We start from the raw sequence: 26,944 nt of genomic DNA on the forward strand, positions 1-26,944 counted from the left end.
AGGAAATAAATCTATATTTTTGTGGTGAGTGGTCGAGCCCTTTGAGCTTTCGTTTTCAATGCTACATTTCTTTTGCAGTCCACCTATTGTATTGATCGCGAAAAAATGCTCAAGAGTGTATTGCTTAATTATTAGTAAATTTTAATACGATTTTCCTGGCTGAGAACATTCATTCGAGCATAAAAAAAGCAGAATTAGTGATCACTGTATAGCAGTTAATTTTTGGACTTCCGTGGGACGTACCTACCCGAGACCACGCCTGTTGCGCTTTAACATTCGCGCTGAATTTGCTGCTCGCTCACATTTATGATAAGGCTGGAAGTAAACATCAACATCATGTGCGCTACGGATGTAAACGTTGAGAAAAAGGTCCGTGAAATGCATGCTGCAACCGAATCACCTCGCGCAAACAGATTGACAATGTACTGTATTGCAAAAACAATTTGCGGCTTGAGCCGAGAACCTCATTTCGACGGGGGCAAGGTGCAAAGTACAGCCGTATACTTAGATTTTGGCGCACGTAAAGAGCCCCAAGTGGTCGAAATTTCCGGAGCCTCTACACTACGGCGTCTCTCAAAATCATATCGTGCTTTTGTGACGTCGTGAAACCCCAGCAGTTATTATTATCTGAGCCGAGCAGCTGCTTCCCAGCTCCCTCCTCCTCGCTGCGAGTATGCGGCGACGCTGGTAGCGCCTTACAACCTCGCCTCCGAGATTAATGTCTACTGCCCGTCTCTGAGGCCGTGTTCGCCATAGGCGCTGTCTCAATGGCGGCAATGACGTCACGTCCGACAGCGTCGGAAGTGAAATTTGTTTAGGCCGTGGCCACTGGCGTCGCCGCTGTCGTCCTCCCAGATTTTTGTTTCCTGACATGGCGGCGCGCTGCATACAACGTGGTCATGGCGTGGTGATTGTGTTTGTGCTGATGCGGTTGATTTTTGTGCGTGCCCGTGCTTTGTGTTTTATGTTGCGGTCATTGACTTAGGCGGAACATCTTGAATCAGTACGATGCGCGGTACACGGCCGACTAAGTGAGCTGCAGGCGCCAGCTTCCCAAGTACGATTCCTTTGTTGGTGATCATCATCGATGAAGAGTGCCGGAATAGTGTCTCGCAACGCGCGCTGTGGCATGGAGAATCGACGTGACAGTTCGTGCACATGGGAACTCACCATATTGCCTCTAGACCGACGGATGCCTGCAAACGGGGTGGTCAGCCAACGCCGACTCGTTACATCACCTGAAGACCGGCGGACGTCGCAACGTGTACGCTGCATGTTTTCTTGAGAAAGGTAGGTGGCTTCGAGTGCTACTCTGTGCACGTTATGCATTATTATTGCTGTATGCGTATTGCCAAGGGATATTGAATACGGTGGCGCTGAATGTCTTTGCAGTTGTGTTGAAGCTGCTCCCGCCCGACGTTTGTGAACAGCCTAATCGCTACTGTTACAAAGTGCTTGGATATGTGAGACGGGCGCACTACCCGCCGTAAAACTGAAAGCATAGATTAAATTTTCGACAGAAAGGCGCTCGTCTTACACAGGTATTTAACAATCGTCACTGCATTTGTAATAACCAAACTAAAAAAATTATTGCTACTGCCACCGGGTTGTGCTGTGACTGGGAATCGGTGAGGGGGGGGGGCGATAAGTTGCATTTGGTGATGCAATAAACAACACTGATTATGCTAGCACCCTTGTGCACTCATAAGTTTTTACGTCGGAAATAACGGGAATATTTGTTCAGAATCCGCCCCTGAAGGACGATATAATGTGGTAGGTGGGCTTCTGGGGAAGGCGGAATGGGGTGGGGGTTCGGCACTGCAGCGCTAGCGTCAACTGGCCGGCTGTGTATTCCCGTTGGCGGGCCGCCGGCATCGTCCAATGTGGATTTCTTTTGCCGCTGCAACGTTTGAAAGTTTAGGCTGTGGTTTCGGTAGGTTTTTTTTCTCATGCTCAACGCGGGCTAGCAAATCGCGCGTTCATTTTGCGAGGGGTAGGTTATTTGCCGCGAGAACTGACCCACTTGTGGTTTTAATGAGATTTATTTCAAGGGCTACCATCACGTGAACGCTGCCGGCCTGTTGCGAGGGCAAGTAATTGGCCTCGCACAGAATGCCGGCACTATTTCGCTTACGGCAACTCGCGAAAAAATAATATACCAGCCGGTATTACCTCACCAGCTGTACGGATTTGTAGTGCAATTTTACTGTATTAATTAAAAAGTCTCTTAGTCGTAAGTTCAGCAGACACGTATAAACTGCGCGAAGACGAGCGAAGCGCAGAGAACACACACACTTTGCGCTTCGTGTGTGTCTGCTTATTTCTGTGTTCTAACGTGTTGTCTTCGCCCAGTTTAAAGGTGTCTGCTGTATCTATGAACCAACTAGGCCAACAACATCCCATACCTGCACCAAGGACTCACTATAGTATCTATTTATTTGTATGAAAGGAGCAGTGTAAGACGTATCAATATATTGATTACTAAACAAATCATTTATATTTTTTAATGATGCTTTTTAAATATTTTTCAGGTTGCTTGGAGAAATGCATCTCTTTGTAGCCGCTTCAATTATAGCCACCGAGGAACTACCGTGGTGTAGTGGTGAGGGTTTTCTACAAGGGTTTTCTGCAGAAGCTGCTCGTCGAGGCAAAGGAGTAAGCATAACGCCAAGAAATGTAGAAAAGGGAATAAACTTATTCACTGAGGCAGTCTGTTTTTTGCTTAGTGCAAACATGGTATTATGGTGCCGGTTTTTCCTGATAACACATTTGGAACCAAAGCTGAGAGTTACCAATTGGTTTTCTGTGGTTGACCTGCATGCCTTGTGTAACAGGCAAATATGTTTGAAATATAACTGAAATAGCATTGAAAGGGAAACAGTTCATTGACAAATATGCCCGCCATCTCCGTACCTGCCACGTACCTTGTACACAGCCTTATTTCTACCCACCAAGGCTACCGTCCACCATCTGCCCACCTAAACTACTGTCCACTATCCACCCACCTTGTCCACCATCCACCACCGTCCACTGTCCACCCACCACCGTCCACCATCCACCGCCGTCCACTATCCACCCACCATGCACCACCGTCCACCATCCACCCACTACATTAATCCACTATAATGGTGGATGGTGGTTTCCACCATGTCCACCATTTGACTTTTTCCAATAGGGGCGGCTATAAATTAAACACCATTGAGCTGAGAAACTATATTTTAGAATGCCACCAATATTAACTGGAACCGTGAGTCAATGCGTTTTTGTTTTGTTTTAATTCTCGATGTTGATTCCTTCTAGTGTGGAGCATTCCTACCAGAGGGATTGGTCAGAAGTTGGAAGATGGTGGTGGTGGCGAAAACATTTATTGACAGAATTTCTGCGGAGAAGCTCCGGGTATACGGAGGTTCTTGACTTGCGGTGGGGGGGCCCTCAGTCAAGGCTCGTACGCATCCAGGTTCTCGCTGGCCAGCAGCTGTTCCCATCGCTCCGCTGTGGGATTTTGTATCGGGGGTAAGGCTGTAATGGCCTGGCATGCCCACGTAACGTGGTACAGGGTAGCTTTTGCTGGGCACCATGGGCAGTGAGAAGAGTATGCAGTAGGATGCATTTTACTGAGGGTTTGCAAATTTGGAAACGTGCCAGTTTGAATTTGCCTCCAGCTGACGGATTTTTTCTTTATTTAATGTTCGATGTGGTAAGGAGTAAGTTTGTCTGAGTCCTCTGTAATGGCTTAGGATGGCCGAGTAGTCGCAAGGGACGGGAACGGGCTCCTCAGAAGCGGAGTTGAAAGGTGCTCGGCTCGCATACCCTCGAGCTACCCTATCCGCTGCCTGGTTTCCCTTCAGCCCCATGTACACCTATTCAGAACTTTGCGAAGCTCAACCACGCAGCTGCAGCGGCTTACGCTAACACCAACAGGCCGCGACCTGCTCCTACGCCTCGGCTATATCAGCCAGCTTCAGGACGTTGCTCGCCGCAAGTCCATTCCCGACCACCTTCGTACCACATATAAAGTCGCCCCCATCCCCCGTAACATGGATCCACGATTGCATCAAGGCCACCGAGAAGCCCTAGTGGAAGCCCTCGAACGAGAGCATGGGCACAAGAACACCACGTACTATGTTGACGCCGCCAACTACGATCTCGCGAACACCAAGGCAGTAGCCACAGTCGTGAACCACACATTCAAAGAACGTACCAGTGCTTCCGTGCGGTGCCACAACATCACTGAGGCTGAAGAAACGGCCATCGCGCTCGCTCTCGCCCTCGGTTACAGACATCAACGATCGCTCACTGTTCTGACGGACTCTCAAGCGGCTTGCCGCAACTATCTTAAAGGGCGCATCAGCCAACCCGCCCTCAATATCCTCCTGAACGCTACAGACACTGGCGAGCATTCCAGTACACGCCCCCCGGATTTGGCATCGGATCATAAGTTGGAAGATGAAACTATTAGCAAAAAATGCCAAATTATATGAGTAAACGAGAAAATATATTGCGCGAAGTGAACAGCGCACACACCAGAACAGGGACCAATGCAAGGAAGAGACCACAGCGCTTTCACTTATCCCAGTGCTGATGTGTGCGCTGTTTTTTTTTCACAGTGTTGCACTAACAAACATAAATCAGCACTCTTCTGAGAAAATAAATACAGCGATGTACCCCGTTGTATGGTTTAGTGAACCTACGAGGGACAGTGCAGCTCTAGATGCAGCTAAACTGCGCATATCTTAACGACAAGACCCGGACTTGGGTTTCGAAAACAAGTTTTTTTTCTCTCTCTCTTCTCTCTCTTAACGACAGTAAACTTGGAACAGTAAGAACTCAACATAACGACGATGGTTTTCCACGCGTTCGTTTTTGCCTCTCTGTAGACACGGTGCATACCCACGGTGGTGTACTATGATTGGGGTCGTCGTTTTTGCAGTTTCAAATAACGGTTCAAGAACACGCACAGTCGGAGTCTTCGCATGGTTTGAAAACATGTCGCGAAAATAAGTCGATGAGATATCAATTCAAATTGGGAGAAATTAAAGGATGACCAGGCTAAACTGGAGTTTCAAAATCAATGACTCAGCAAAAATAAGATTGGACCAACTATATGACGCAAATATAGAGAAAAAATGATATAAAAGTTCAAGTAGCTTTAAAATACACCATTTCCCGCTAAAGGAGACCATGAGGCGATGCGAAGCCGGAGCACTTGCACGATCGCGCTTCCGTTGGCGTTCGTTGGGCATGCTACCGACCTCGCGTCGTGGAACGCGAAGAGGAACGCTACCCGCGTCTTGTCTTCCGTCTAGCCTGGCCGTTAATTCTCACAGGGCGAGCGGGGAACGCGGTCGACAGGCGTGCGAGAGGGGGGCAGCGTAGGAGAGGAGAAAGAGGGGGAGGGGACGCGCATGCGCTGGTGCTCATCGCGGCGTTGCGCAGGAGAGAATTTCGGCATGCCTAGTCCGCGTTTCAGAGGAACAGTGGAAAGGGGGAGGGGAGAGGAGAAGTGGAGAGGGTGAATGGAGAGAGGAAATGGGAGAGGGGACAGGAGAAATGGTGAGGGGGAGTGGAGAGTGAGGTGTGTGGAGAGGGTATGCGCATGCGCAGTAAGGGTGGTCACGCCGCACACCACCACCAGTACCGGATTGAACTCCGCCATAAGATACTTCGCATCTAATAACGCGTTTAGCCTTCCGCACGAAACGGACTATATCTTGCCCCGTGCAGGGTCGAGACATTGCGACAACAGACGCAGGCGCCTCAAACAACACCTTGCTGCGCTACCGTGCCACAGTGAAGTATTTACCGTTATCTTAGATTAAAAACCTTCAGTATCCACCCGCGAAAAGGTTAAATATAGTTGCAAAAAAAAAATCTGTGGCTAGTTTTCAAAGAATGCTAAAAGCTTAAAAATATTCCTTAGTATGCTAAACCGGCTGGTAAATTACGAGAAAGCTGCACCCTCTAGTTTTCTACATATGACGCTGGCACCGTACGCTGCTTATTATGGAATAAATCGGCATAACTCGTACCTGCTGACACGCATGTTGCTTATAGCCTGGCCATATCTAAGGCCTCGAGAATTTCTCGTTTCGGCTGGTTTCGGTGAAATTTTACGACGTCCGCAACGCTGAAAGTCGGGAACGCAGGCTGTGCAAGCAATATTGCGTGTCTGTGACTAACAAAACGTCGTTGTTAGGTCGTTGCTCTTGGCTGTATCCTTATTTTGCTGGTCTCACGTCTCCTGCGCTGTTTTGAATTCTTAAATTCAAGACATAGTATACTTTACAACAGCTTCATTTAGCTATTGAGAAACCAGCAAATCACGTTTCACGTTGTAATACGCTATTAACTAGGCTCTGAAATCTCCTCTGACAGTACGTCTAGCCGACTGTGGCTTTCCCAATCAGCATGCACCGAGTTCATGAATGAGCATGACGAAACCCTATCTTGCAGGGAACAAGAAATTATGCCGAGATGATTTTTCTAAAATGACCAATAAACATTATTTCAATTATTTTAACGCGATAGAAAGAAAGCAGCGTTGCACATATCTTATTAGGGAACTATCTCGAGACTTTCATTTCAATTTTTTTATATAAACATTTTTTTTACTAAATTATGAGAGGTAACTATCCAGATATGGCGTAGAGAACAGCTTACAATATATATATATATATATATATATATATATATATATATATATATATATATTATATATATATATTATATATATATATATATATATATATATATATATACTAGGGAATGCATATGGATGACGCCAAACGAGTTTAAAGGGGTCATGAACCACTTTTCCAAGTAATGATCTAATGGCCTCAGTATCGGAGTGTACTGCCTCCCGAATCGATTGCCGCAAAAATTTCTCGAATCCGTCAAGAATCAGCGGAGTTACGGGGTTTGGCGCACGCTCCCAGCGCTTTCTCTCTTTTCTCGTGCCGGCGAGCGCACTGGAAGCTAGACATTTACGGCAACGGCACTGCAGCCGTAGCAAGAAGCCGAGCGGTGAGCAACTAAAACCGCACATAAGATTTCCACTATCGTCATCATCAGCACCACACTCATCACCAGCAGCGTTATCGGCCTCTTTTAAGTCAACTGCAGGACAAAGGCCTCTCCCTGTGATCTCCAATTCGGCCTATCTTGTGCGAGCTGATTACATTTTATTCCTGCGAACTCCTTGAATTATCACCACCCCCTCCTGCTGCTGTCCTCTGCTCCATGTTCCCTCAAATGCCTTTTCAACACAATTTAGCCGTCTGCCTCGGTGGTACAATGGAGGTCCGTGTACTTAGGTTTAGGTGCACGTTAAAGAACCCCAGGTGGTCGAAATTTCCGGAGCCCTTCACTACCGCGTCTCTCAAAATCATATCGTGGTTTTGAAACGTTCAACCCCAGATATTATTATTATTCAGGTGGTACAGTGGTTATGGTGGTCGGATACTGACCCGCAGGTTCGATCCCGGCAGCGGCTGTCGTATTTCGATGGAGGCTAAATGCTAGAGGCCCGTGTACTGTGCGCACGTTAAAGATCTCCAAATGGTCGAAATTTACGGAGCCCTTCACTAAGGCGTGTCTCATAATCACATCGTGGTTTTGGCACGTAAAACCCCAGATACTTATGCATTATAATTATAATTTTGGTGCGGGTTAGTTTGTTCATGATCTTGAAGCAAGGTTTCTTCCAGCGCCAAACAAACGGGACAAAAGAAGAAGAAACACCCAACAGTCGACAGGACCGATGATAACAAATCAACAAATCTGTGGAAAAAGCTTACAAAGTACGGATCGAACCGACACTCTACTGCCACGTAAAGGATCTCCTGAAAAAACAAAACGAAAAAGAAACCCATCAAATTTACGCATTTAAGTACTACCGATTACCAGCCACTGTTGAATGCGTTACTGGCTTTGTCATGCATGTACGCCTCGTTTGATTATGTGTTAACTTGAAAAGGTATTTAATACTGTTCGTTACTACTACTACTACTACTACTACTACTACTACTACTACTACTACTACTACTACTACTACTACTACTAATAATAATAATAATAATAATAATAATAATAATAGTAGTAATAATAATAAACATTTGCTGGCCCTTGCTACATTTATTCATGGCGCAGCAAGATAACAGCGTATGGCGCGGTTTAAGCCAACCAAAGCTTGTCGCATGCCACATACGTACTTTTGGAATTTTATAAGGCACTTGTCACTATAGAAACGTCAGGAAAACACGAAAGGGCGTGCCCATCGGACGTCCACCATTGGTTGCGTGGCGAAGCTGGCGTGCGCTATCCGGAGATATTCATGCATACGCCACAAACACGTGGGAGTGCTTTCGTCGTTGTCGAGGGCGTAAAACATAGTCGGTGAAGGTCATCGAAGCTCGGGAGTTGCGTCCTTCGTCTCAGTTCTCTTATTTTTTTTTTCCTGGCTTTCATTGACCCTGCATGTCCGTGCGAATAGGTCCAATTATAAACGTTTATAACATTGCGGCTACGACTGGCTCTTGACCCATTGACACAGACGAGCGCGAAATGCGTTCGTAAACATCTCAGGTCCGCGATAGCTGAAAGACGATGGAACGAAGGTATCACGAAAGAGGTGTAACATTTAAGCTGTATTCGAGAGGGCAGCAAATGGCAGCGCGAAACGAAGTGGTAACGGTTTTTTCATGAACTTATTCTTGTGAGGGTTGTTTCAAGTTCATTGCGTTGTAAACTTCATAAGCAACTTAAAGGGACACTAAAGAGAAAAACGATTTTTCTCGTATGAGTAAATTACTCCTTCATGATATCAAAAACACCATGCTTGCTGCTAGAAGACGCTTGCTTGGTTGGAGCGAGAAAATATGCAAAAAGAAAATGCGGGTGGCGACGCCACCTTGAAATTCCCGCACCAGTAACCGATGTCATAGATTTTGACGGCGTCTACTAGGGCATACGCCCTTCCTGATTGGTAAAAATGGAGTACGTTGTCCTCTGAGGATGCCATAAACATAAAATATCAAGTTTCAGAAAATTTTTTTGAGCCAATATCTCGAAAATACGAAAAATATACTTTGAAATCTGTGACGTCACGCGCGGGAAGTTCGGTGCGAAGTTCAAGAAGGAAACTTTGGCTTTGATTTTATCCTTTATTAATCGACATATAACGGTGAAATTAACGTCATTAGAGTTTTGAGAGTCCTATTTATTAATCTAAACCGATTCATCGCTTCGCTTCAGTGTCCCTTTAAGGAGGACTAAAAACCTCCAAGCAGATATCTTGAGGGTTTTTTTTTTTTTTTTTTCACGTTTGGATGACCATTACGAGTCCTCTCGTCCTACAGTTTAGGCAAACCAAGGTGAACGTTTTCCCAACAGCGCCAAATAAGCATTCGCTCCAGCAAAATATTTTTTTTTCCTCGAAGCCACAAGGTATAACTGAAGTTTTTGTGAAGACCACTGAAGCGAAAATCTCAAGTTCCCCTTTATATTTATATTGAAGAAGCTGCGTCAAGTTTACAATAGGGACCTACTGTGAACTTCACACCGTCTGCACGACAGAGAAACCTGTAGATAATGCTAAAGTGGAGCAACCGTAGTGCGCGCCTAAGCGCTAACTCAAGAAAAGGCACGGACGCTGACCCCAGGTGGATTGAACAGCTTCTGCGGGACAATCATTTCCTTCCGCTGCCCATCACGCCACATCGCATGCGGAGAGGTTGAAGAGAGTCCGTAACACCAAGACAGACAAGCACGCAAGCTAACCTTCAATCGAAGCGACGAGAGGTCGTAATTGGCGCGCAGATGTTCAGCTCATTGACTGTCAAGCGGCCACAGACACCGCGTCAGCCTTACACACACATCCGAAGAAGACATCCGAAGAAGTTATCAAAACGGATCGACAGAGATGCTGTCACAGGATCGATCAGACAGCAAGTCTATACGGGACCGTTGAGGGATGTAGCATATATCCTAGCTCTCTTCGCAGAAACAAAAATAAATAAAAAAAACACGCACGAAACGCTTAGAGAGTGTAAACGCGATTCGGTATGTATACTTTCCGACTGTTCGAAACAGCGTATTGTGTTGTCGCCTTCTATGCGTTTCGTTTTCGCGTTGATATAGCTGAAATTGAAACCCGCTTCAGCTCGCCCGACAGTACGTATGTACAGGGTTGGCCAAAAGTTTCCAAGCCACTATCCCATGTAATCCTATGGCAGCGTAGCCTGGGAACTCTTGACCACCCCTGTACATGCGTAAGCTTTCTTCCAGTGAACTCAGAAAGTCGCCAGATTTTCCACTAGTTCAGCTATCCCGGTTGAATTCCTGAGGCTCGTCTGAAAAATCGAATACCAGTTTGGACAGCATATCGTGATTTGTTTAAATTGCGTCCTGTGCAGGATAACGAGGATGCAAGTTAAAATGAGGTGCTGATGACTAAGCGACCCATCAGCATATCAAAGGTGGTACACATTGTTATTACCAGTTGGGAAAGAAAGAAAGGAATGAAGAAGGAAAGATAATTTCATCGTCGCTTACATAGCTTATTGCAGCACAAAACGACGTTGTTATGCACAATTGGCGGCCATAGTGTCACGGGGATGAGAGTGTTTCCAAAGAAGTAAATAAATGTGTTTACAAATATACACTTGTTGAAGCAGCTGCAACGAAAGTCAACAACAACATGAGCGCTGTTGCAATCGTCGTCTTGACCTTATTGCCGCGTTTATTATTATGGAGAATGTTGGCCGCGATCGGCCAAACACAGCCCATCATGAAGGACCGAAACGGCAAGCTACTGGTCACCACCCTTCCAACCACCGGCAAGCTAACTTCAACGACTTCGGTGTGCCGTGAATAAAGTTGCTTGTCTCTCTTCATCGCTTTGCTGGTTTTGGGAAGTAAAACCCCAAGAATTATTATCTTATTCATCGCCTTGCTGGAGCTTTCTTGTTCGTGGTTGTTCGTAACGATATGTTAAGATGAGGTCATTGGCTATGGTACCACAAAACTGCTTCGCAAGTTCTGCGCAGGTACTACAGATGAAGGCAATGGCACTTTTCGACTGCGGTTAGTCTGTTTTTAAGATTGTACTTCGCCTAGCCTAACACAGGACATAACTTGAGAAAGAAATAAGATAAAGGTATGTAGGCATGTTTGCACAAGGCATCGCGTCATGACGATTTCGATGCGGGCAACTGTGTCGAATTCGCAAAACTAGTAAATTGCGTGCTTGTTTTTCTGCAATATGAACATGACTCTCTAAAATTATACCAGTGTTCTGCTGCTTACCCGCCATGGTGACTTAACGGCTTTCTGGCTCAGCGCTGCTAAGCTCGAGGGCGTGGTTCGATTCCAAGCCACAGAGGCCGCATTCCATTGAGTCCGAAATGCAAAAACACTCGTGTACTTAAATGCAGGTGCTCGTTAAAGAGCCCCAGGTGGTCATAATTAATCCGGTGTCTCCAATATGGCGTACCTCATAATGACATCTTGATTCTGACTCCTATAAAGACACATTTTTTTTTCTGCCGCTTCAGATGCAACTATTACTTGCTGGCCAATAACGATGGGCCCGTCTGTCATGAAACCGTATAGGTCTGTCTTTTCCACCAGAAGCCGAATTTACAGTAATTTTCATTCGTGAGTACTGTTCGCCCTTGGCCAGACGCCTTTACTAATAATATGACAAACATCACAATTGTCTGGCATCTTTGATTACCAACAGATACACATGTAGAGTAGGAACTTTATGTGTGTGTGTGTGTGTGTGTGTGTGTGTGTGGAGGGGAGAGGGATCGAACAGTTTCAGCGGATACCTATTGGCAGAGACTAACATGTGCCACGCGGTATAGTTGTGGGTTCTCCTCGCACCGGCGACAAGTTGTCCCTTCTTTCACTTCACTTCTCTTTGCACGGGTAATTATGGATTTGAGTTAAAGAACTGAATTTTAAGGCGCTGTTTAAGCAGGAGGTAAGTACGTAGAGCGTTCGCATAAAAACTGTCATCATCACGAACAGCCTCTACCGTATATGGCATGTCGCGTCGCCTAGCAATGCGTTCGAGGAAGGAACGTAGGAGGAGATGAGAAGAGAAGTGGAGAGGAGGAGAAGAAAGATTACAAATAAAATTTCTTGGCGAGGCGGGATTCGAACCCGCGTACCCACGGTCCCAATCCTAGCGTCGTAACCACTCGGCTATCCAGGCACGCTAGCAGAACAAGCATTTATGGGAACCATACGGCTGCGTTGCTATAGGCCATAGAACGAGAAAAACACAGAGACAGAGAAAGCGAGAAAGAAACAAAGAGGAACACAGAGAGAGAAAGAAACACAGAGGAAGAGAGTACGAAAGAAAGGGAAACAAATAGAGAGAGAGACAAAGAAAGACATAGAAAGAAACAGAAAGGTAGAAAGCACACCATAGCCTTGCATAGTAAATACAGCAAGGGGTGGGAAAGGGAAGTCAATGTAAGGAAGAGTGATGTGAGGGTGAGGAGGAGGAGGAGGGAGAGAGTAAAGCGTAGCATAGCCTTGCACAGTATAATATAGCAAGGGGTGCGAAAGGGAAGCGGGGGTGAGGAGGAGGGAAAGAAGGAGGGGACCACTACCAGCTCAGCTATTTCCTCAGTCTTCGCCCCACTAGTGCGTATAGTTGCCCCAATTTTTTATGGATTGCCGAACGAACGAATCTCTACGTCAGGAAGAAGATTCATCCCGAACGTTCTTTCGAAGAAAACGTTGTGAAACGAAAGCTTTGTTGCTTTGTGCATGTCATGCGCACTGCCGGTTCAGTGGAGCGTAGATTAACGCTTATATCAAATGTGAAAGCCAAGAGAAAATGAGCTCTCCCGTGCTCGAGATTGTCAGATGGCTTTCTTACAATTTAAAGAACTTGTGTGAAATAAATAGTCGCCGACGTTCATATACACGTAATCCCTAAGCCTTATTTGGCTTCATTCTCTGTTGCCTTCATGTGGTTTCTATTCATCTAATATTTTATTTGTTTTCATGATTCTGCTGATGTCGCGCGAGATCGTGTAGAACTTGGAATTAAGATACAAGGTGATTATACCGGAGAAACGACCAGAAACAACTATTGAATTTAATGATATTACTCTTCAATTCTTATATTGAAATGGACGCTTCAGTTTCCTTTCTTTTTTTCGGTTGATGACCATCATTCTCGCGAGAATTCGACACAGTGTGAGTTCTACACGTGAATGGCGTCACAACCCTGAAATGCGGTTGCCCGGGCTTTACTGAGAATCTTCTTTGACATTAAATTGTTCCGCTATCCTGTGACACTTTCATTATTGTGGATGATGAGCAAAATTAAAAGAAATATTAATACATTTCCTTGGAACTTTCACGTACAAAACTGATTTCTTTACAGAGAAAAATGGATTGCACTCTGATCTGCTATTTGCACAAGTCTGGAGTTATACGTATCATGTTTCCGTTTCATTTAATTGCGACAGTAATACCACTCGATTGTAATAAAGATCTAAATGAGGAGAATAAATCCAGAGTGGCGAAAACATTGAAGGACGCTGACCAAGGTAAAAAGTATTTATTGACGTTTCGGCTCCCACAAGGCTCGCGCGTGGGAGCCGAAGCGTCAGTCAATATTTTTCACTTTCGTCAGCGTCCTTCAATGCTTTCACAAATGTTTCATTCCGGCCAGACAAGATTCCGTTAAACCCTCGACTTCATAAATCTAGATAGTCAGTTCTACTGTTCGAAGCAGTGATGGTGCATTTCGTCTCTCGACAGGAAGAGTCGGCTCGCAAATGCGGCGTTGCGGAGCGTGCATGCAGCCCTTACGCAAACAATTTGATGACTGCAGAGCAACTACGGGGTTTGTGTGACACCGACTTGCAGTTTGTGTTTTTGGGCCTCCCGCTCTTATCTTTATTTAACGGTTTCTGAGCACAGTTTCTGAGCTCTAATGATTGCTTTTAACGGATTTGGCGAACTGAACAACTCTCAGCGACAGCTAGGGCTTTCGAATGGCTCGAACAAAAAAAGAAAAGAAGGGGGGGGGGGTATTTTTTCCACGTTTCTGAAACAACCCCGTTCTTTCTTCACGGGGAGTGATGACGGAGATGCCGAGGTGCAACATTTAAACGTATTTCTTCAACCTCGCCACCTACGTCGTGACTGCCCTTGAAGAAGGAAACGAGTTGGTTCCGAAACGTCAGAAAAAAACCTTTTTTTTTTTGTATAGAGCTATTCGAGAGGTCCTAATTTATCAACCCAACCACATAGGCAATTTTACCGAAATGTCTAGCTTCAACTCACCGACAGCTGCATATCCTTCAATCGTGGCACTGAATGCAGGCGCGAAGGTATGTGCGCTGAACCACGCATCAGTGCCCTGCTAAGCTCGAGCGCACGGGTTCGATTCCCGGTCACGGCGGCCGCATTTCGATGGGGGCGAAATGCAAGAACACCCACGCACCTATATTTAGGTGCACATTAAAGAACCCCAGGTGGTCGAAATAAATCCGGAGTCTCCCATCACGGAGTTCCTCATAATCGTGGTTTTCGCGCGTAATACCACAGAAATTGTTATTACACCCGTGCCTGTTACGACAGACACATATGGCGCTGTGTTTATGTCTTCGTGTTTTTTCTTCCTATTCCCATGAACGGTATTCTTCTAGATCTTCACGAACTACGAATAAGCCCATGTCGCGACGCTTGCCACAGAATCGGGCAACAGTCACTTTGGCATGCCCGAAGGCACGCCTCCAACTTTTGCTTCTGTCGAAAATTGCAGGTTTGTCGGCCAGTGGCAGAAAACGGGTTGGTTTTGAAAGCTTGCTCCCGCTTAAAATTCATTTACTGGCTGGCTATAGACTCCCAGTGGGACTCCAACAGAATAATCTTTGGCCGCAGCTGCAAGGCAGAAACCACGAGAAACATTACCGGTACCAGCATGAGCCACTATCGCACATCTTAATTTTGGGCCGAGCAACTATATATAGCATGGCACGAAAAATGCTAATTTCTTGTGGCTTCTGCCTATGTTATGCGGTGTCGATTATATTAAAAGTTCACACTCCAAAGATTGAGACGAAAGCGCTGCAAAACCCAACGGCTTCCACTATGTTTGGAGGTTCGATATTAAGGCGAAAGCCTTAGATGGCTCATCAAACACGAAAATTGACCGCCGTACCACATCGGCGGCGTCCCGCGGCGTCGGCACCAATACAAGGGATGCAAAAAAGCATCACGCGATGACGGTATCATATGACGTAATCATGACGTCACAGCTCGCCGATATTCCTGGCCTCTTCACGACGTCACTATGACGTCACATGATGTCAAACGACTTCGTCGCTTGGTCAAAGGTGTGCCGATCACGGAGGCAGTGCAAAAACCAGGTCAGGTGCAGAAAGCTTGAAACGCCTCCGATCCTGGAGGCAGTTCAAAACCACGTTAGGTGGGGAAACGTTTCGGTGGGTGGCGGGGCGGGATCAGCACATTGACTGAGAAGAAAAAGAAGATGGCTTTCGCCTCTGAGTAGTATTAGATGAATGTATAAGGGACCCTGTGATTTTAAGTGGTAGCCTTGAAGAATCATGGGAAATTGCACGAGGACATCGCATGAAGAGCGTCTTTACCTTCAATCTACGAGCAATTGCGGTGTGTGTATATATACTTGTGGTATAATTGTGCATATTTTTGCTGATTTCAAGTTTTATGCGGCTGGATACTCGCGGTTGTAGTTCTACATATTCCCTACAATAACGTTTCGAAGTGAATGCATGCCTATACGACGAATCACTGTTCCACGAAATAGAGCCACCCAGGAGGTTTTGTCGTTGAAACGCTCAACGTATTCAAACAAACTTTGTTTCTAACTTTCCTGAGCTTCGTAGAGCAGGATGTGCTTAGAAAGAAGCCCCACATCTCCATACAACCGGTCTTGTTACTCACAGCACGGCTTTGAAACCTTTGGCGGAGACGCTACACGCATTGAACAGACTTTATTTTAAAACTCCGCAGGATAAGGCCATTCCACGAGCGATGCTGTACACGTGGACAGCGAAGATGGTACTGATGGCTGGCGCTATTAGTTAAGAGGGCATAGGGAGCACTCGCATGATGTCAACGTATGCCATTTTGTTGTACTTCTCCCAGCTTCCTAAGGGCTTCTGGAGAAAAACAGGCCGATATAAGGCGCACCTTTCAACTGTGACAGCTGTACAACAATATGGCAGACATAACATTTTCGACCCGTTATTTGGCTTCTTTAGCGCATAACGAAGGTCCAATTGAATCATCTAAACATATGAAGATATGTCGGCGTGCGCTATGTAATTTACCATGGTGCTCGCTTATATTCGTATCCACTTTAGGTATATACACTGTAGGCATAACCAAGACGGGTATGCGTCGTGGCCGTCACGTGTCTCGCTTCTTTCCTGTAAACCCAGTGGGCGCAACACACGCGAGAATGCGAACAATGAAGAAATTTGCGTATCACTCTCTCCTTTTTGCCTTGTCATTGTTATCTTAATGATCAACAACGTCATGCCCCACCACATGGCTGCCCGACTTCACCGAATTTCGCGCAAGTGTCGTGACGTTACGATATCGCACAAATGACGCCAGGTGCGGCGTTTCGAAAGGACTTTGTATAGTAACGGATTAAAAGGCCTTATAGTAAGCGTTTCCCAACCTTGCTACATCTGTGTCACCATGATTGGGCGTGCGAGAAGGATGTAATGGAGTTTTTACAGCCTCGAAAGAGTGTGCCATTGCACCATTAAGAGATAGTGCTGTTCGTTGACAGGAATGCGCGAGGAAAAGAAAAAGAGATTGAACACGAAGAGGAACGAAGAAAACGGGTCAGTTATGAAGGGTTGCCATTAAAAGAAAGGTCATGAATGGTGCAGAGAGAAAGAAGGAAGGAAGGTGAAGAGGCCTCGTATGCCGGAGGGAACGCCTGCCCTCCTCCTCTGCGACAGCGCTCGTTCGAGTGCCTGTCGATTGGAGCTGCGAAAAATTACTGAAGCGTGCTCCGCAAGGCGATTCATTGAAACGCTGTCTGTACGCTGTGTGAGGCGCCCTTGGAGCCCGCCGTGACCGACAAAATTTTCGCGCTTGCTGTAGTGACGTCTGCTCCTGTTTTATGGTTGTTGATTAGTTTAACGTCTTTAAGGAAGACCTTTGGTCATGCCAACGGTAAAATTTGATTTCATAAGCGCACTTCAACGATAACATTAAGTTATATGGACCTTCGACGATTATGTCTTTCGTAGAATCGAAAATAAGCGCATCGTCGGAGTTTGTTCTTAAGCAACCTCCGATTGTAGAATAAAAAAGGCCAAAACTATCAGACGTCAACTATACGAATTATCAAGATATATAGCTATAGCTGGCGTCTGTAAAGCGTCTGTAGTACGACTTGTACGAACAGCATGCGCGCCTTACAGTTCTGCCATAGTACAAATGTCAATTACCAATGTCGGTCACCGAGAAACTTGTTCGAACGGCACGCTTCTATATTCATTCGGTCAGCGAAAGAGCTCTCATTTCCCTACAGCCTTGACCCGGCCGATGAGAGATATGTGGGGCAGAGCTGCCCTGCTATCTGATGTGACGCGCGCTACGGGGCTACCGGTGGAGGTCGAGAGCATGCAGCGCTGGCAGGCACCAACCGCACCGAGAGCCGCCGGTCTTCGTGCGGGTCTCGGTGCCGTCGTGGCATGGTTCAAAGCAAGGGGTTTCTTACTCGGCGTCAGACGGCGAGGCGCGCCCCCGAGGGGAGCTTGGTGAGCGGTGTCCGTCCGCTAGCGGCGGGGCTCCACCAGCGTCGTCGTCGGACACGGCGGCGTGACTGTCTCGGCTACCAGGGGCCGGCGGTCGGCTGGGAATGGCGCCGGCAGCTGTCTCCCCAGCGCAGGCTAGTACGTTTCGATGGGAAGTTTCGCAGCCTGAAACGTGGCGCAATCATCTAACACACCCAGCGGAGTGGTTCCGAGACGTCTTAGGTATTATAGGATGGCGGGCTCCCCTCGGGTCGCTGGCTTCCCTGGACAGCAGCTCGCGGTGGCAAGGTGCCGTCGTCGTGCGCCCCAGTCCCCGCGGCCTCCCTTCGCGGGCGTCGGGATTCGATCCATAGGGCCGGCCGCCGCCATTGGCCCGGACGCATCGATCGGGACGACGAGCACGGGCTCGGGGCCAATGGCGGCCGTCGGACGTCACTGCTGACGTCGTTGCCCTCGGAATGGCTTTTCTTTGTACCGCGCTTCTTGGCGGGAAAAGAAACGCGTTTTCTGGGGGACCGAGCCGGCTCTTCGCTCGTTTCGCCGTCGAGCGCACGATTTTCTTCCCCGCAAAGAGAAGGAAAGCGGGACGGTTTTGTTTCTCTGCTTCAAAGTCGCCCCCGTTTTATGCCCGCGCTGACTCCGGCCGCCCACGCGCTGCGGGTCGCTTCAAACGTGGAAGACGGGATTTCGAAATCGACCCTTTGTTCCCGTGAAGTTTCTTGCTATAGATGCCCCGCGACCTTCAAGCCAGACTCAACGTTTGAGCCGTCTCCGGAGACGCGCCCCTATTATACAGCCTCGGCTCACTCGTGTGCTCAGAGTAAATGAAGAAAACGATCGAAGTCAGCATCTTTGCTGAATATAGAGAAATGGAAATTGGATGTAGCACGCAATATGAAAAGCGATAAGTCATCGTCCTGTAACTCGCCAAGGGCCTTAGCTTCGCAAAATCGGAATCAGTTCCTCCGCATCACATTTTCCTGTCCGCAGATTCTTCCGACCGCCATCGAGGATAATCGATTATAAAACTACACGAAAGGTTGAACGAGAAATTTTCAAACATGCATTGAGTATCGATGGCACTGTTTCGATAGCTTAAAAAGCAATGACGCATATTTCGCAAAAAATTAATGTTTTACAACGATTAGAAAGAAAAATTAACGTGTTCAGTCAGCTTTTATCTTTCGGAAGCTGCATTCTGCGAGTGTCTACTGCGGGCGCTTTTCATGTGGGCGAAGCAACAAGCGTTCTCGCCCACATGTATGAAACGACGGCATCACACTGCACGCCCTTAGGCTTTAGCAGATTTGAAAGCAAAAAAATTAAAATAAAGAAAAGATAAAGTTTTTGTTCAATACAAATTACGCGGCGAAATTCTCGAATTGCTTCAGGCCCCGAAGCGTTTCAGGTTGTCGTAAATCACCGGACGACTTAAATGTGGTGCACTAATGAAATTATCAATTTGATTCCAAACCACTCCCGGTTTTTTGCGGCAAATCGTTGCAACCTCCACGTCATATATCTCATTCCTGTCTTGTCTGGAGATCCTCCGTCTCTCCAGCAAACTTAGGACAAACACTTCTTCCTTGACTTTCGTAATAAACCTTCGACTGAGAGCGCAAGAAACCACCATCTTGTTTTTTGCCATCATTGTACACAGACCCTTTTTTTCTTTAAGTCAAATATCTTCTTATAAGAGAAGCAGTATTGCCCCTTACTTGTGTGAATTGAATTCACCTTACACCGGCAGATTTTCTGATGTCATTATTGCGTCAAGAAAAAAAAAAAAAACGACACTGTCCATGTCCGTTGCTATGACGACGCACGTGCGAGGAGGAAGAGGAGGAAGTTGGCGATGGCTGAGCTTCAAAGTCAAACACATGCACAATGTCGCTTTACGAGGTTGTATACTGGTAGGAATATAGCTATCGCTTTAAAAATGAGGGCACTGACTACAAATTTAAGTTTACTGTAACGAAAACGAAGTGTATATACATACTAAGTGTCAGTTTGTCTCGATTAATCGTACACAAAGCCCACACATTCTTTTTACAATAAAGCTCACTTTAAAGTCATCCCCGTTTTTCTCGTCGCCATCTTGGTCCTTTTCGTAACCTCTTGTTTTTGCATGCAGCCAGGATTGCAGCGTACCGATCAGCACAATCACTGTTCTGCTCACGTACGTACTGTATTGCGTTGAAATTTTTCGAACGGCAAAATAGCAGGCTTTGTTAGCTTATGATTATTTTTCACCGTGAACGTCCCTTGCACTCAAATACTTGAATTCCGCAATCGCAACCTGTTCCCTTCTCGTAACTATCGACGTAACATAACTATGGGGAGGGATAGAACAATCAATCAATCAATCAATCAATCAATCAATCAATCAATCAATCAATCAATCAATCAATCAATCAATCAATCAATCAATCAATCAATCAATCAATCAATCAATCAATCAATCAATCAAATTTCTTATTTATGCACAAGACAATGTACAAGATAAGGATATACAGAAGGAGGTCCCGTAGTGTAAACTGAAATGGGACCTCCTATGCAATATAAACATAAATATTTGATTGGCAACGACAGTAGCAACAATAGTAAGATTACAGTAAGAAGGAACGAGAGAAGCAATGCTTGCTCTTATCATCTCTTCCTGCGTCTCCTGTCGCACCTGTTCGCTTGTAAGCCTAGTAAGTTCTTGCAATTTCACCTTCGCTTCTATGTGATCACGTCCTCTGCCGTCGGGCGAAAGAGATAAGGTACTCACGGATTGAAACGCGAAAATTTAGGGCTAAGCGATGCACGTACTTTCGTTTCCAGCGTGTGATATAGGCGTAATTTTGACTGGAACACTTACACCAGAGCCAACATCACCTTTAGTGCGCAGATTTGCAGCGACATACACGACACACACACACACACACACACACACACACACACACACACACACACACACACACGTGTGTGTGTGTGTGTGTGTGTGTGTGTGTGTGTGTGTGTGTGTGTGTCGTGTATGTCGCTGCAAATCTGCGCACTAAAGGTAATGTTGGCTCTGGTGTAAGTGTTCCAGTCAAAATTACGCCTATATCACACGCTGGAAACGAAAGTACGTGCATCGCTTAGCCCTAAATTTTCGCGCGCACACACACACACACACACACACACACACACACACACACACACACACACACACACGTGTGTGTGTGTGTGTGTGTGTGTGTGTGTGTGTGTGTGTGTGTGTGTGTGTGTGTGTGTGTGTGTGCGCGCGCGCGCCCTTTTCCCGCGTACAACCGTGAACTTCTTCTGACGGCCGTTGCTTTCACTTAACTGTCACTTTTCCATAGAAACAAAGAAACAAGCAAACGTAAGCGCAAGAGCATTAATGAAGACATCCTAATAAAATACTGTCACTATATCCTGTATTTTCTCTGCGCTGTCTAACGAAAAGATAGATTAGATATGTATATATAGAAGAAGCGCCCAATGGGGACTTGCGATGTTTCTTGAGATAACTTCTTTATATAAATAAACAAACCCATGACTTTATTTGCCCTACTGAAGAATAGATGGGTTTATGCTATCATAACAAATTCACCGTCGGTAATGCTTACTCTCGCATCACAAAAGGACCCCTTTACCCCACGTTTGCCGAAGTAACCACTGTAAGGCTGCTTGAACTCACCCAAGCCATGTTTACATTCGCAAGCGTCTTTCAATCGCTGTGCAGAGAACAAACGCGGCAATCTTTGAGCATATATAATCGCAGAAAATGTTTTTCTTATATCAACGACCAAATTTAAGCAGCTGCTGTTTTTTTTCCTAGAATACGATTATTTGTTTCCTCCTAGCACAGACCACCGTGCCTTGTGGTATTTACTCAAGGAACTAGTTCGCCCCTTGACCCACTGTTTATTTTTATTTCCTCAACGTCTGTTTTGGATACGCGGTTCCCATTTGCAGTAATATATTCTCCTACTGTCACCGACTCCAGTATTGGATATTCTCATATATTTTCACAGTGGAACAAATGGAAGCGCGAGATACTGAAGGTGTAAAAATTAGGTTTACCGCGACCTTTAAGGAACACTACAGGCTCGACTATTATGAAATGATGCAGTTATAAGACTGTATGAACGTGTGATTCATGTCCAGCAAGTGTTATAAATCTGCATTCGTCAAAAGAAGGCACTTCGCTAGACGTGTACAATGCTTCCTACAGCTTTGTCCTTTCTATCTTCTTAGCGTATGTCCTTTTCTTTTTTTTTAAATGCGAAGCATTTCTTAGCGAACTTCTGCGACTTTGAGCGTATCTATCTATCTATCTAGCCGCTTACGACTTTGTGCTCTCCTGGTCGCCTGGTTAGTCGAATGTACACCAAAATTGGTATGGCGTAACATGACTGTATGACGAACATAAATGACAAGTCATAACATGAAAATCATGACACGCATGTCATGTACAGCATGATTTACATGCCACGCTCATGGTGCGCTGGTGGCCGTTTCGCTAGCTTGATATACACCAAAATTGCTATCTTGCGACGTGACTGTGTGACAAACATAAATGACACGAGTTAACATGAAAATCACGACGCGCATGTCATGTACAGCATGACTCACGTGCCACGCTCATGGTGCACTGGCGGCCGTTTCGCTAGCTTGATCTACCCCGACATTGGTATTGCGTGACGTGATTGCGTGACGAACATAAATAGCACACGAGTTAACATGAAAATCATGACACGCATGTCATGTACAGCATGACTTTCGTGCTACGCTCATGGGGCGCTGGCGGCCGTTCCGCTAGCTTGATCTACCCTGAAATCGGTATTGCGCAACGTGACTGTGTGACGAACATAAAAACACGAGTTAACATGAAAATCATGACACGCATGTCATGTACAGCATGACTTACGTGCCACGCTCGTGGGGCACTGGCGGCTGTTTCGCTAGCTTGATATACACCAAAATTTGTATCTTGCGACGTGACTGTGTGACGAACATAAATAACACGAGTTAACATGAAAGTCATGACACACATGTCATGTACAGCATGACTTACGTACCACGCTCATGGTGCGCTGGTGGCCGTTTCGCTAGCTTGATCTACCCCGAAGCTGGTATTGCGCGACGTTACCGTGTGACGAACATAAATAATATGAGTTAAGATGAAAACCATGACACGCATTTTCCTTAGAGACATACAAGAAGATGTATGCAGCTCTATGCTGGCTGCTTCGCATTACATCGATTCCCACAATGCGTGGGATCTGCCGGGTTTTTTTTCCTTCACACACAACCTCACTTGGGCTGAAGCAAGACAAGACTACGTTGCACCAACTCGCCCAATCTGCCACACTCGTAAACAAATTACATGTCAGCGCGCTGGGAAAAACACCAGATGCACTTTTTGAAAACGGCGTGGTCCTTGGCGTTTCATACTTTATCACTGCACACTTCATCATCAGAGTTCTCGGCACTCTTTACTGAGGTACCCTACAGACTAGGGCGTTTCTTCTATTTTCTGTGGGTATTCAAAGTCGCGGTACAACCAAAGTCGCGCAGTAGTATAAGACGTTACGACGGGATCTGATAAGGGGCACTTGAACGCATAGAGCCTATGCTTCGATTATTCTGTACTCGATAAAACAGAGCAAGGACAAAGACTGGGACATACACGCACGATCGCTGGTGCCTGTGTTACAGTAGTGTTTATTCTTCTTTAAATGAACGTTCAACAATTCGACCAACTTTCTCTGGTACTTAATTGAATACTGTATTTCTTACTTGTTTGTTTCCCGCTGCCCTCTCTTTCGGTGGTCAGCACAACTAGAAAGATGGAGAGAGAGAAAAAGGTACGAAGGGGAAAGGCAGGGAGGTTAACCAAGCGCCGGCTCGGTTGGCTACCCTGCACATGGCATGCTGATGACGGGAAATAATAGGTAAGACAGCGAAGAAAAAAAGAGTAAGAAAAATAAGAAGCGAACAGACTTTACCCTGCATAAGAATGGAAGCTTGAGCGAGTTGGTATGCGTTCATCTTTGTGGAACAGCGCTCACGAGACGACGACGAAGTAAGACTTTACCCTCTGGGACTGGGCATACATGGACACTATTCAGCAAGGGGAGGCTGCTGCACTGAGTCACCGTTTTGAGGACGCAGCTGGCCACTCTTGCCCAATCGCTTACCAGCAAACACTTCTTCGCTTACACCTGCCGCGTGCAACTACGGATACCCTTAGTTCCATTTTATGGGCAACTCCTTTGGCAATAGTTACTTCGAACGCGTGTTCCTAGGCAAAACTGGGGTGATATGCAGGATGGCCCGAGTTTGACAAAAGTGGGAATCTTTCCGAGCTCTGGCGACACCCCCTTTTGAACGAGCTAATAGTACGAAAAGGTCAAATGCATCCCTCAGCGCGAGCTGAGTTCCATTGGTTACGATGGAACGCGGCGTCACGTCAAGGGCGGTCGACAAGGTTGGGTGGTGTCTTCAAACCAGAGGCATCTTCTTTCATTTCTTTGTCGTTCCACTGAGTGCAAAAGTGCACCCATGCAAGAAAAATGCCAGAAACTTTTACTAAAGATATTTTTTAGAGGTACGGGTTGTTTAAATTCTTTTTCAAGCGTTTAATGTCTGCACTAAGTATCCTTTAGAATAATCAGCACCGTGGCCTCTCAGATAAGCTCCGGCCGAGCGCCTTACAACACCGCGGCCGGAGCTAATCACCGAGGCCACGTGTGTAATCATCATGGTCGCCCTGTACATTCTAGCGCGTTGCTAGGCCGGCGCGCGCCCTCTTCGTCCTCTTATTCATCATCTGCTCGCTCCCCGACCACGTGCACCCGTCTGATTAGCTAACTGGCTGGGCGGTATACCTAGCTACTTAAGTAAGATCAAGTTAATTGAGCCAAGTCGTGCTAGGACCGAGCTAATTAAGCCACACCTTATAAGACCATGCTAGTGGTAGCCGTGTAAAGCTGAGACACAGCTAATTGACACGACGCTAATTAGGGGGCGATAATTACAACAATCTAACTAAAACCTTACCCTCTAAGTTAATTCTAATTAAAATCGTGCTAAGAATATGCTATTAGTATTGTACTTATTAATACCTTGTTAATTAAACGAGTAATTAATGTCGTGTTAATTAAGGCATTACCACATAAGACAGAACTATTCAATATCGGGCGATTAAGACCCAGCTAATTCGTACCATCAAAATTGAGACCGAACTGACGTGGTCTTCTCTCCGAAGCAGACCGAGCAGACTGAGTACACGAGCCACGTAAAAAGCTATAAAAGAAGCTAGGTGATCACAAGCTCCTCCGATGGCTCCAGTCTTGCACAAGTAGTGCAAGCTGACCAAATTATTTTATATGCAAATGAACTGCTGCTTAGCGTCCACCGCATGAAACGCTTGACAGGCACACCGGCACTATGACAGTCCCGAGTTGAACTGGGGCCTTTTCAAAATCAACGAGTTTGTACCCGAGTTCGCGCGTTAATCAGTTTGATTGACAGACGCCCGCGGCGAAGATCGGGGTCCGCCCACCGCTTTTACTCTTGCCGAGGAGCAGTGCTCACGCCGCAACGCCGGCGAGTGGCACGATTCACCTTAGAGCTTCATCGCACAGATTATGCAGACACGCAAGAAGAACTAAAGGTTATATAATCACGTGGATACGATGTCTCGCATCCAATTTCACTGCGCTCGCGACGTACCACTCACAGCCATGAAGGAAACGCCCCTGGTGGCATTTGCGGCGATAAATGTTGCTCCTATTTACTTGTTTCTGGAGACACTGTTTCTACCGATTCATTACTGCAGAAAAATCTTCCGACGTGTAATGTAAGTAGCAGGAACCTGTCCAGTTATTTATCTGTAATATTCGACAAAAGCGAAACAAGCTGCACGAGAGTGCTGCGTGTGGCCCTTGTTGCCTTCGAGAGTGGAAATTTCCATGCTGCAGGTAGAACGAAAGAACTTGCCCGAAAGAGGATTTACGCCCACGAACACGCCTGTGGGAGGCGCGATTTCAGTTGGCAAAAAGAAGTGCGACAATCACGCTGGCTACACTGCGCTGTTGATATGTTGACTGAGTGGCGGCGCTGACGCGTTCGCAAGCGGTGTTCCTTTGAAAACCGCCGCAAATGCCGCACATGCGTTTGTGACGCCATGATCGCACTTGTAGCCGTTTTTATCAACGCTGCTATCGCGCGCTGCGCACTGTCTTCATATCATGACCGCCGTAGTGCGAGCTCGGAGCAAACTTGTGTTCCCGAGAAGCTCGGGCCATCCTGCATAGCACCCCTGATGTTACAAAAAATTAAAACTGGCGCTTCTGTCAGTCTATTGCACGTTCGGTGATAAACTTACGATACGCCTCTTGGTAATGTTGCTGTAATAAAAGAAGATACGAGACTGTTTGGGGAAATTATGGATCGAATATGTGCGCACATCTTAAAACAAAATAAATGAAAACTGACTTTGACAGTTACTACGGCCACAGGATCAGCTTAGGCTCCTAGGTTATTGCATAATTTTGCTTAATGAGGTGACTTTACCATTAACAGAACAAACATATATCCTGCTGTAGAATTTCGCGTGCAAATAGCCGTCCCGGTCATGTCACTCAGAAAGGTGAGGCTATGTACCGAAGAAAGAAAACAGCGATAAAAAATTAGCGCAGTTTTCACTAAGTCGCTCAAGGCTGGGTCACAACCATAGAGTTTCTTACAATAATACCTAGAGGGGAATCTGGCGCTAGTGTCTACGCGGGCTCCTTGAGCGGCGCTTCAACCATCATGGGAATGATGGGAAGTACAGGCTTCGGATTTGCTTCGGAAGATTCGCGACGCTTGTTTGCCCAGTGTAAAACAAAGCGATATGAACTTATTTCCAATTAAAACTTGCGTCATTCTTTTGCACGTAAAACTTATTGCAAAAAGTTTCCGTGACCATGAGAAGGAACTGAAACCTGGACAAATTCAACCACCAGGGTATACATTGCTCTGCAATTGTGTTCCAGATTTGGCATCACAATATAATGAATTATTTTCTTTACAACACTTAGAACAAACGCGCTTGTCTTTCCCTCGAAAGTACGCATTATCTTTAATGGAAATGACAGTACCGT

At 46.1% G+C, this 26,944-nt stretch overlaps 1 protein-coding gene across 2 annotated transcripts in view; it reads right to left on the reverse strand.

The window, feature by feature from the left end:
* The window catches only part of LOC119397669 (high-affinity choline transporter 1), a 98,292-nt gene that overhangs the window by 47,864 nt on the left and 23,484 nt on the right, over window positions 1–26,944 (reverse strand). Inside the window, exon 1 of one of the 2 annotated variants that reach the window (XM_037665101.2) lies at window positions 17,762–18,128. The exons of the other annotated variant lie outside the window; for it this stretch is intronic. The gene's annotated coding sequence lies outside the window, so the exon portion shown is untranslated. Of the gene's footprint in view, window positions 1–17,761; window positions 18,129–26,944 lie in introns of those variants that run through there. 2 annotated transcript variants of the gene reach the window in all.

The sequence above is a fragment of the Rhipicephalus sanguineus genome, chromosome 1 (assembly GCF_013339695.2).
Source record: "Rhipicephalus sanguineus isolate Rsan-2018 chromosome 1, BIME_Rsan_1.4, whole genome shotgun sequence".
NCBI classification, from domain to species: domain Eukaryota; kingdom Metazoa; phylum Arthropoda; class Arachnida; order Ixodida; family Ixodidae; genus Rhipicephalus; species Rhipicephalus sanguineus.